Genomic DNA, 12,353 nt, shown 5'->3' with positions numbered 1-12,353 from the left:
CCAGATATTGAGGGAAAAGGAAAGCTTCCTGAAGCCCATACTTTTTTCCCTGATTCCCACAGAGAATGGAACATAGATAACATGAGTGTCGGATAGATCCGACAAATGATAGATTTAATGTATACAGAATATAAACTCATGTGTCTTCGTGGGAAATATGAAATTGATGCATGCAGAACCATTATACAGTGCTTCACAGGGACTCTCCTCAGGTGGTGGGAGACAGAATCTTCTCCTAAGCTCATTGCAACTATGGAAGCAGAAGTTCTCAAAGATGAGAAAGGGGATGTTATTCATAATTCTGATGGCATGGTAACCAGCAACATGATTGGAGCACTAACATCAATGATTCTTGAACATTTGTGTGGTAGTGAAACAGATATTGCTGACAAACATGAGCTTATTCTCATGAACTTAAAATGCCATAAGATGTACCAGTATGATGATTTCCATAGAGATTGGATGCAGAGAATTTATGAAGTCAAGGACTCCAAAAATCTGCTATGGAAACAGGTATATCTTGCAGCTCTGCCTTCCAGATTTGTTGACTATATTAGACTGCAAGAAATTTTTCAATTACCTTTTGAGTCATATACTTGGGGTGAGATTTATTCTCTCATCACAAAGACATTGGTGAGTCTTTGCACAAGCTCAAAGGTAAATAAGTCTCTGGAAAAGCTTTCCAGATTACCAGATAAAAAGTCCATTTGCAGCAAGTATGGACTTACAACAGATGACCCCTTAGTAAAAAGAAGAAGGGCAAAGAAAAGAGCTAAAAGAGAATTCAAAGAAATTTTTTATAAGAATAGAAGAAATTATCCAAAAGAAAGGAGAAAATATCCCAGACAAAGTAAGGGCCAAACTTCCAGAAAGAAAAAGGGATACTACAGATATGTTCCAAAAACACATTACTACAATCCCTCAGATATTCATCTGCATTCTCATAAGCAAGAAAAATGGAACAATATCACTTGTTGGCTTTGTGGGCAGAATGGACATACAGCCTCTAGATGTCCTCAGGGTGAAGAATCAAAACTTAGCAGAGGAAAGAAATCTGAAGCCTATGCTAAGAAAGCCAAGCAAGTCAAGCAAGAAGGTAGAGAATCAATGCTCTGCTTAAAATGTGGTTCTCGATCACATAGGACAGAAGGATGTCCAAATGTGACTATTAGAAATATTGCCCAGCAGCACCAGCTTGAAGAATCTTCTTATGATTCTTTTAGTTCTTCCTCTGCAGAAGAAATACATGCATATATGAAACAATGTTCAGGATCTAGTTCTTCAGAATGCTTATGTTCAGACCCTGAAGAATGTGCTTGTCATGTCCAATATGATTCTAACTCTGAATATTTTAGTGAAACTAGCGCAGAAGAAGAGGAAATGAGGCCCAAGCCTTAGAAGGAAAAGGTCCTCATGGCAGCCACAGAAGAAGATGAACTGAAAATATTGTCTCAGATAAGAGCCATGGAGGAAGGAGATATGAAAGCACGCCTGATCGAAGCATTTACAGACCAGCTCAAATCTAAAGCTTCCAGAGAATCAGGTAAGAAGCCCTTATTTATTGATGCATCTTATGAAAAGAATACAAAATCATTTCAAATGCATCATCAGAAACCAGGCAGAGTAAGATCACTTACTCCGGGAGAAGTCAGTCGAGAGATCCACAATCTCAAGACAGACATTTCTGCAATGAAAGCACAAATTGCAGAAATACAAAAAGGGAAGAATGTAGAAAAAGAAGATGACTATGCATGGGATACTAGTCATCATGAAAAAGATTCAGAAGTACTAGTTGCTGAAGGAATGAAAGATACAAATTTTGGCTTTAGAGATATGAGATTGCTCACTATCTCTTATCAGCAACACCATGTCAAGATTAATGTCTGCATAAAAGGCCAAATGTTTAAACTGATTGCACTTTTAGATTCTGGAGCAGATATTAACATTCTTAACATGAAAAATATTCCAGCAAGATATTGGACTACTGCAGAAAGAACAGTTGTTGGCTTGGGAAATAAAAGACTGCAATATGAAGTACCAGAAGCCTCAGTATGTTTTGATACACACTGTGTTTATCTAAAGTTTGCAGTTGCAGATATTCCAGTAGATTGCATACTGGGGAACGTTTTCCTAGCAGCAGTAGAGCCGCATGGATCTCTCAGGCTCAAAAATGGAAAGGCCGGATATTTCATCTCTGTTCCCACATCAAAAGGTCCTAGAAAGAAAATTGAGCTCCCTTATATTTCACATCCCAGAATTTCTACAATGGTCCAGACAGTTCAAAATTTGGACAAAGCAGAAGCTCGATTAGCTGATCTGAAGGATCTAAAATCTACCTTAAGAGTAGAAGAGCAGCTCAATTCATCCCAAATAAAGAAGAAAATTGAAGAATTAAAGACACTGATTGAAGAAGAATGCTGCTCAGAAGAACCAAATGCTTTCTGGCATAGAAAGCAGCATACTGTAGAACTACCCTACAAGGAAGGATACACTGGAAAGCCATGTAAGAGTAGAGCTATTCCTATGAGCAAAGAATACAGAGATCTTTGCCAACAGGAGATCCAACAGCTCCTCAATAGAAAATTGATCAGAGAATCCAACAGTCCCTGGAACTGCTATGGATTCTATGTTAACAAAAGAGCTGAACAGATCAGAGGCATTCCCAGATTGGTCATAAATTATAAGCCTCTTAATTCAGTCCTTGCTGATGATACCTACCCGATCCCCCACAAAGGAGATCTGATCAGAAGAATTGCAGGTGCCAAGATATTTTCTAAGTTTGACCTGAAGGCAGGCTTTTGGCAGGTGGCCATTACTGAGAAAGACAAGTTCAAAACAGCCTTCAGTATCCCAGCAGGACATTACGAATGGAATGTCATGCCCTTTGGGCTCAAAAATGCTCCATCAAAGTTCCAGAAGGTAATGGATGATATTTTCAAGCCATATTTTGATTGGCTGATTGTATATATTGATGATGTTTTAATTTTTTCTAAAAGTATTCATGACCATTTCAAGCATGTGAATATTTTTAAGAACTTGGTCAAGCACAATGGCCTAGTGCTTAGTAAGAAAAAGATAGAAATTTTTCAGACTTCTGTAAAGTTTTTAGGCCACATAATCTGCAATGGACAAATCTCTCTGCAAAAACATGCGCTAGAGTTTGCAGATAAGTTTCCAGATATCATGAAAGATAAGAACCAACTGCAAAGGTTTTTGGGCTGCTTGAACTATGTCAGCAATTTCTATGAAGACTGTGCCATAGACAGAAGATTACTGAATAAAAGGCTGAAAAAGAATCCCCCAGAGTGGACAGATATTCACACAAAAGTTGTTCAGAACATCAAAGCAAAGGTAAAATCTTTGCCTATTCTTTATGTTGCTGATGATCTTGCTTACAAAATTGTTGAAACAGACGCAAGAAATGTTGGATGGGGAGGAGTATTAAAACAAATAGGTGGAAAGAATGAACAAGTTGTTCAGTTTGCTTCTGGCATTTGGAATCCAACAGAGTTAAATTAATCCACTATCAAAAAGGAAGTAAAAGAAGCATGGAACTGTATCAGCAAGTTCGAGGTTTATCTTATCAATAAACCTTTCCTTTTGAGAACTAATGCATCTGCCTTGCAGAAGGTCCTGACAAAGAATATCAAGAAAGCTGGGGAAGCTAAGTTTGCCAGATGGAAAGCTTTATTTACGAATTTTGATTTCCAGGTAGAACACATTAAAGGAAAAGATAATGATTTGCCCGATTTCTTGAGTAGAGAATATATAGAAGGAAAAGATCATGTCATGATGATCATCACAGAGTGGGACTAGCAGCAGAAACAAGAAGTCTTAAGGACCATCCCAGATGACCAAGACTGGGAAACATACAGAAATAATTGGAGACCCACATGGCAGCTAAGGAATACAAAGGTCCTAGATGCTAATTTACAGCCTCACACTGATGTCTAGCATTTTGTACCAGAAAGAAAAGTGTATCCCAAAGGACGAAAATGGATCCATGATATGATATATGACAAGGCCAAAAGGGATGCTGGAATTGCTCATCAAGTCCTTGAACAGAACTTTCATGATATTGCTGGCATCTGGTACCATGGAGGTCGCAGTACGGGGATCTACGAAAGATACTTTTGCATCTATCGAACCAGAGATTTGTGGAATGAACAAGGACACTTGTCGGTCCAACGTTATGCCCGGTGGCCCAGAAATGATCCAAAAATTATTTTTCCTGACACTGTTTATGATTTTGCAGGTTATAAGAAGTTATGGTGGGATTTCCTAAATATTGATGATAAAGAAGAAACCCATTATACAAAACTGAAATTCAGTACATTGACAGCATCCCAAAGGACTCAACAGTGCCAGTGGTTTCGAGATTGGTGGGCTGATTATGGAATCAACAGGACAACTATGGACCCAGTATATCATGAAGCATATGAAAGAAAATACTGTGAACGATGCTTTGAAAATAAAATTGGAGAATGTTTTCACTCCATATATAAATTTGTTAAAGAAATGACAATCAAGGAGTGGGATCCATTTCATAGAACAAATTATTCACTTCAAGAATATATGAGGGAACATCTAGAATGGTTAATTCTAACCAAAGTACAGCACCAAGTTATCTTAGGGAAGCCAATGATAGGCCGCAGGATTTATACTAAAGCCTGTGATGATTTGCTATATAAAAGAAACAGATTCCCTGATTTGACCGTATTTTGATCAGAGTAATAAGTACCAGTGACAAGGGCTTAATTGTGGCCAGTTTCTCGTGAGCTTTGTTATTCCAAAGCATTCACTGTGTAAATATTCTCGTGGACTTTCATGAAAAAGTATCCACTTTGGTTTTGTCGGCCCAATGTTTGAAAGGGCCTAGTTTCTCGTGGGCTTTTACGGAAAAAGAATCCACTTTGTTTGGTCGGCCTGCAGAATGATTCTGGAAAAGATATGTATACGAGTACGATTTACTTTGACGTTATCCGAAAGCAACTATTCCATCCATCGGATTGGAATCTTTGTGCGGACATCGTCTCAGTCTTATCCGAAAGTAATGATTCTTTCCGCCTTTAGGACAGGTCACAGATATCCTACAGTGATGTTTGTCCCCCCTCTCTTCCTATATAAGGAGGGTAAGGCTCATTACGAAGGCATCGGCATTTAGAGTCTTTGTGTGTGTGTGTTTGAGTCGAGTGTTCTCCTGCTCTGCATCTACGGACGATCAGTCTGATCTGCTTGCAACACGAGAAATCACTCAAAGTCCTTAGGTGGTTTGGGAGCCTGCGCATCAGTGTGCTCGGCACTGGTGAGAACCTGAAGTGGCCGAACCATTAGAAGTGTCTTTTAATGTCTGTCTATATATATAGTCTTATTCTGAGGCAGAGCCTATACCTCGCCAGGAAGCCTCCAGTAGTAATTTGTTCATTTTTGAATGGTGAAAAGTCCGATAAATGATAGCAAAATAAAATAAGCTTGATGGACCAGCCACAGGAAAAGAAGGAATTAATATTTATCATTAATTATTTACAATAGTTTAATATAATCATCCATTTCAAGAGACTCACTATAGTAAATTTAACCTCCATTGATTTACCTATGGAAAAAAAACTTAACAAAAGAAGAAAAAGAATTAACATTTATTATTGATTATTTATAACATTTTAATATCTCATTCATTTGAAGAGACTCACTATAGTAAATTTAACATTGATTGACCTATTTAACCTTGATTGACCGGAAGAAAAAGAATTAACATTGATTACTAACAATAATTTAATATCCTCATTCATTTCAAGAGACTCACTATCATAAAGTCTTATGTTGGATTCAAATTTGATAACACACCTATCTCATAGATTATATATAAAATTATCTCCCTATCCTCACACGGCATGGTCATTCACCATGTTTTTTTGAATATAAATAAGGTTATTAGTCCCTGCCATCTGGCATCCGGCAGGGACTATAGTAACCGTTCGTAGCCGACTTAGCATTAATTTGCAAGTTTTTCGTATGTTATTTGCAGTTTTATTATAAAGTTCGGAATTGACCTTGCGTTCATGTGCGCCCATCTATTCCTTCGCCATCTTATTTGGCCTCTTCCCGAGGCGGAAGAGGCCCAACCATAGCCTAAATTGCTATTTAGGCCCAGTTCATTGTGCCTGACCGTGAGCGGTTTGTTGTTAATGCTAACATTAATTGGTTAATTCTTAATGTTAATTCGTATTATATCCGAACAGGCATATGCTAAGGTTGCTGTTGTGCAGGTGTCCGCCATATGCTAAAGGGTTGCATGGCGGGAGGTGTCCGCCTACCGGCTCAGCAGAGTCCCCAATATCAACACCTCTCTGCGCAAAACCCCGTTCGGTTCGCTCGTCTCCTACACTCTGACAAACGACACTCACACAGGGCACCAGTTTCATTCTTCTGGTTTCTCTCAGAGCCTCGACAGGGTCCTTGTTCTTCTGTTATCAGCGCGAACCACAACAGCCAGACTTCAGAGATCTGGAGCGCTTGGGTGCAGCCAGACGACGCATAGCAGGTGCTCAGAAATTAGGCATTCGATATATGGACAGAGCTATACCTGTTTAGGGGGTTTAGGAGCCTAGAGATGGCCAAGATAAGGGTCCTGAGAGTCCTACTGAGGAGGAGGCGGATATCATCTCTGAGATTAGTGAGGTAGAGGTTGCTCGAAGCTTTCGCCCTAAGATTTGACTAAAGACTATATCAGATTTCTTCGTGAGGGCAGAGTGAATAGGGGTGATGCTGGTTACTACTGAGAGTAGATCCAGAGCACAGACTTACAGATCCTAATACCCCTCGGGGATGGAGGATGTTGAGGGATAAGATAAGGCAGCAGTTCTTTCAGTTTCACAGCTCAGTTCGGTGATAACAGTAGCAGCTTTACGGATCTGTTATTGCAGGGCGGAGGTCAGTCTTTGCTTCTCTCCTACGACTGGCTTTGGCGAAGCTACTTCCGATGCGACTATTGTTGGATATGGGTCTGGATATGGAACTATCCGAAGGTCAGCTATAGGGTATGGGTATTTATCTTAAGCTGTTGGACCTCCCGCGGCAGGTATCATGGGACAGGGTCGGAAAAGGCGTGAAGAAGGAAGCCGAGTGGGATCGAGATGGCGACCTAAACATGGAAGTGGGGGTTGAGGGGGCGGGAGCAGCCGGCACTCGATATAACAGAGCCAAACGTGGAGTCAATGCCATTCGTGAACAGCTTGAGGGCATTATTCGTGAGAGGAAAATTGCATTGGAGGAGGGAAAAGCTTCTCCCGAGCAAGATCTATTGTCTTTCCTGGTCTCTAATGCGGACAAAAATGGTCATGAGACCAGCAGTTCTACATTAACTGTGCTGCTCAAATTTTTGGCGGAGCCGGGACTGAGAGCTGGGTGGCAAATGCGGTTGAGAAGGAAGACTTAGCGTTATAAGAAATTCAGAAGGTATTTTCATTGGACCATCAGCTTAGCTGATTTGACGGGGGTTAGGGTGATTCAGGGGATATCCTTAACATCTGTTGCGCCCTCACATAGACTGATTTGATGGGGGTTACCTGTCTTGTGTACACATTTCATTCCAGGTGACATTGTGCATGTAGCGTCGGGGCTACGTGTAACGTAATTTTCTTGTTATATAATAAGCTTATACATGATTTTTTTATATAATAACCTATCGGTGGTCACATGGCCTTGTCCTCCTTTTCTTTTTTTTATTAATTGAATTACCCCCTTTGGGTTATCTTTTTACCCTCACATGGTATGGTCATTCACCAAACTAATGTTTTGTTGAATATACATAAGGTTAATATATATAATAACCTGTTTGTTGTTACATTGTTTTGTCCTTTCTTTTTGTGTTATTAATGGAATGACCACCCTTTTTATTTTTTGTGTTATTAATGGAATGACCACCCTTTTTTCATGTCCCAGTAAGGTTATAGGAATGTTTTGGGTTTGTTAGTAAGGTTATAGGAATTTTAGGGTTTGTTAGTTATATATATATATATATAGATATATATATATATATATATATATATATATATATATATATATATATATATAGATATAGATATATATATATATATATATATATATATATATATATATATATATATATATATATATATATATATTATATATATATATATATATATATATATATATATATATATATATATATATATATATATATATATATATATATATATATATATAAAGGGTTTATTGTATAATTCTTATTAAGTTGTAATAATGTTTTGTTAAACTCAATCTTCATTATAGCCAGCTTGCAACATTATATGGTTTTCATGTTCATTGAACATTTTAGAAGTGGTAGTTATCATGCATTGGATTTTCTACTTAGAAGTCATATCAAATTTTGTATTGTTGAGGTGTCAACAAATCCATGACTCTTATCGTTTAGGATTGCGATCGACGACACAGAGACTAAGTTGTTGGTTATTGGGTAACTACCCCTCTCTCACTACACCACACCATCTTCATTTCCACTTTCTCATCTATGTGATGAGATCTCCAACTCCTTTTCTCGTGGAGTCTAGAATACCTATCATTTCTCAACCATTATTCTTTCTACAACTAGTTAAGTTCACTCGATTACCGTGGACCGCTCACGAGAAGGTAAGGGTTTCTTGGTTGATAATTTTTATTAAACCTTCAATTTGAAAAAATACTTTTTTTCGTAAAGCGTGTTCATAATAAATGTTATAGTGTGATTGTTCTTGGGTTTGATTCTCCATGACATATTGTTATATTTTTTTTATTGTTCTTGCTATCCAATTGGCTCCCGGCATGGCTCTATGGTTTGATGAGGACCAACTCTCATAAGTGTGCTCCTCGACTTCCTTGGAAATTCTAGTTACATAATGGGTTGTTCATTATCCAACTCGTGCACTTTTAAAGAAAAACTCAGCATTTTTCAACTTAGGGTTTTTTTTCATTATACCGTGCAAGGTTTTTCAAGCATTACCTACCAATTCCAAGCCCAGTATAACAGGTAAAGGTTTCAAACCCTTTCTTTATTTTTTGTTCTTTCAATCAACCATTTTCTTGGCTTAATGCTTCTCCCTTTGGTTATTTTCTACTGGTTGGTTCTCCTTCCATTGGAGTGGTTATTCAGTTAGGTTATGGCTTCAAATTCACAATCCAACTGCTTAATCTAGGTTCTCTAAATTTACCCTTTTGTTCTTTGTCTACTAGGTTAACATATCTGAAGCCATGCCTGGTTATTAACCCTCTTTGAGCTAGGGTTCTTAAGAAACTGTTAAATTATCTTAAAGGAAATTATGTATTTTGTAAATTAATTTCTTTGTTTGTCAGCCTTGCAAGTTCTCTTTTATATTTATAAAAACTTCCCAAGTCCTAATAATGAGGGTCTGTGTTTGTATTATGGCTACTTGTCTTGGTTGTTTAATGGATAGCGAAACACGAATTTACTTTTATGAATATATATACCATTTGTTATACACATATGTTTACCTCAATTGGATTGCCTAATTTTAAAAGAGTTTGGTTGTTCCATTTTACTCTTTGAAAGTTTATCAACAATGACCCGCCCGATATTATAGTTTAGTGAATTTATCAGTTACCTTTTTTTGTACCCTTTGAGTATCGCAGTGGGAAGTCCTCTGCTTCGTTGTATTTTATAATGAGTTGTTTAATGTAATCATGCCTTACCAAACAATTCTATTTCTGCGTTTGACTTTCTTGTGGAAACGTTTCAAGTTGAATTCATAGTATGTTACATATTCTCTGTGTGTTCAAGGATACGAATCTATCATTTAGTACTTTTCTCTCTTCAATACTCAGTGGTTATTAAAAACTTTATTTTTTATTCTAGATAAGTTACGCAGAACAATAGTGACCAATTTGTACATTTTGTAATTTATTTCAAACTCATATATTTACATATATAACTATTTATTTAGTCTAGAGGAACAGGGAAGGATTATTCCACGGCCTACCTCACTTTCCCCAGTCTTATCACTCAAAGTTTAGGACTAATTACCCTCAAAGGTAGTTGGACATATTATTTGTCCAATAACCTAGGTGTATAACATGAATCAAGCCTTAAAACTTAATATAGTAGATGCAAAAAACAAAGAAACATAAATATAGGAAGTCAATTCACTGAGCATAGCACTTATCTATTTAATCAATTGATCTTATGAAGAAAATTACAGGGCTAAAAAGAATGCTCCACCCAACCAATGAGAACTAGTATCCTATACCAGAACTCTCCCAAGCGAGTTTCACTTCTAAAACAATTTATTTTGAAAGAGATCTTAGCAGGTCCACTTAGGACTTCTCCAACCACACTAGGTCTAGCTTAGGATTTCACTGACCACACAGGTTTAGTTTGGAATTCCACTGGTCAACCAACGAAAGAATTCATGTTTGGCAGCGTCTTGCTTCCCTCAACAACATCATGTCTGAGGGAAAAAAGCTTAAAATATTTTCTTTTCCTCTCTTAGGCCCCCTCCAACCAGTCTCTAAGTTCAAAAAAATTCTCATGATTTATCCCTCTCGCCCTCTTGGCTCCCTTTTCCCTAACTGTGACCATCTATCTATAGGGAGAGGAATCTGTGCAGGTAACCACCTCTACCCATAACTGTCTTTTAACTATATAGAATGTGAAACTCTCTTTTAGTGTTTTTCCCGCTATCATCTCCATGACTCACCATAAACAATATTTATTAATGAAATTTATAAATATAAACATTTATGTTTATCACTTATTCATACCAGGCCTTCAACATGGCCCAGAGTTTGCCAAGTAACTTTAGCAAAAATAAATTAGAATACTTACAATTCATTGAGGGGTATTACATATTCCCCCCCTCGATTGAAACATCATCCTTAGTGTTTTCTTAGCCCTTAGAACAAGATAGGATATGACTCCCACATAAAATCCCCATCCTCCCAAGTAGCCTCTTCTGGGTTGAAGTGCTTCCACTGCACTTCAACCTGGATGATTTCTTGCTTCTGTACCATTATTTATATCTAATCAAGAATGCATAGATGCTTGACCATGAATACTCTGTTCAAATCAACCTACATCCATAATAATTATGGTTGTCATTAGTTTCCATCAATCATTGTTTAAGAAATATCTATATATATATATATATATATATATAATCATTTCAAAATGTTTTTGTTTACGTGGACATCCTGCCAATTAATAATATGCTTAGGATCATGTGTGTATTTCTTTAAAAAAGAAACATGAAATACATTGTACATGTGAATATGACTAAGTGAAGTCAATAGATAGGCCACAAGCCCAATCCTAGAAAATATTTAAAAAGGGCCACAGAATCAGGGAGTCGTCTCACACAAGTTCCCCATCTTAAAGTGCTCTCTTTTTTTTTAATGGTTTAACCTTTACATACACATTATTTTTTATGGTTTAACTAGTATTGCATGTAGAGTAGTCCTCGTCAAATAAATTTGAATATAAATATATGTTAATTTATGATTTTTACTTTTATTTTTTTTATATAATCATTTCAAAATGTTTTTGTTTACCTGGACGTCTTGCCAATTAATAATATGCTTAAGAGAATGTATTTATTTCTTTAAAAAAGAAACATGAAATACATTGTACATGCGTATATGACTAAGTGAAGTCAGTAGATAGGCCACAAGCCCAATCCTAGAAAATATTTCAAAAGGGCCATAGAATTGGGGAGACATCTCGCACAAGTTCCCCATCTTAAAGTGCTCTTTTTTTTTGAATGGTTTAACCTTTACATACACATTCTTTTTTATGGTTTAACCAGTATTACATGTAAAATAGTCCTCAAATAAATTTGGATATAAATATATGTTAATTTATAATTTTTTTATTTTTTATTTTTTTTTAAATAAGCCGGAGATTTGCTAATATTAATCCAGTGAGAAATATATTGAGAGGATGAAACAAAATGAGTAGCCAATTGGGATATGATATTTCCATATTCGTGGGATTCTCATCTTGATATTGATCATAATATATCTTAATGGTGTTCTTTAAATTCTTTTGTAAATGATATCTATTGAGATTTAAGAATAATTACAATTTCCTGCAAAGTTACAATGAAAACAAAAATATGCCACCTTTGAGGATTAATAGCACAAGGTGAAATCTAAATTTTTTAATTAAAAAAAATCAAGTATTGATGCACTTTTGATTGTGTGATTAATTAATTTATATTGGTATCTCGAGATTTGGCTGATCTGTGGTCTTCCTGCTGCATTCTAGAAGCTTTAAGGATGATTCAGTAAAGGGAAACAACATTAGGCTTTAAAAATTATGCTTCTTACCTTCCACTTCCCAATGG

The sequence above is a fragment of the Pinus tabuliformis genome, chromosome 8 (genome assembly GCF_031772625.1).
Source record: "Pinus tabuliformis cultivar Carrire ecotype Pingquan chromosome 8, CPIR1, whole genome shotgun sequence".
NCBI lineage: Eukaryota > Viridiplantae > Streptophyta > Pinopsida > Pinales > Pinaceae > Pinus > Pinus tabuliformis.
Note: the sequence above shows the minus strand (reverse complement) of the source record.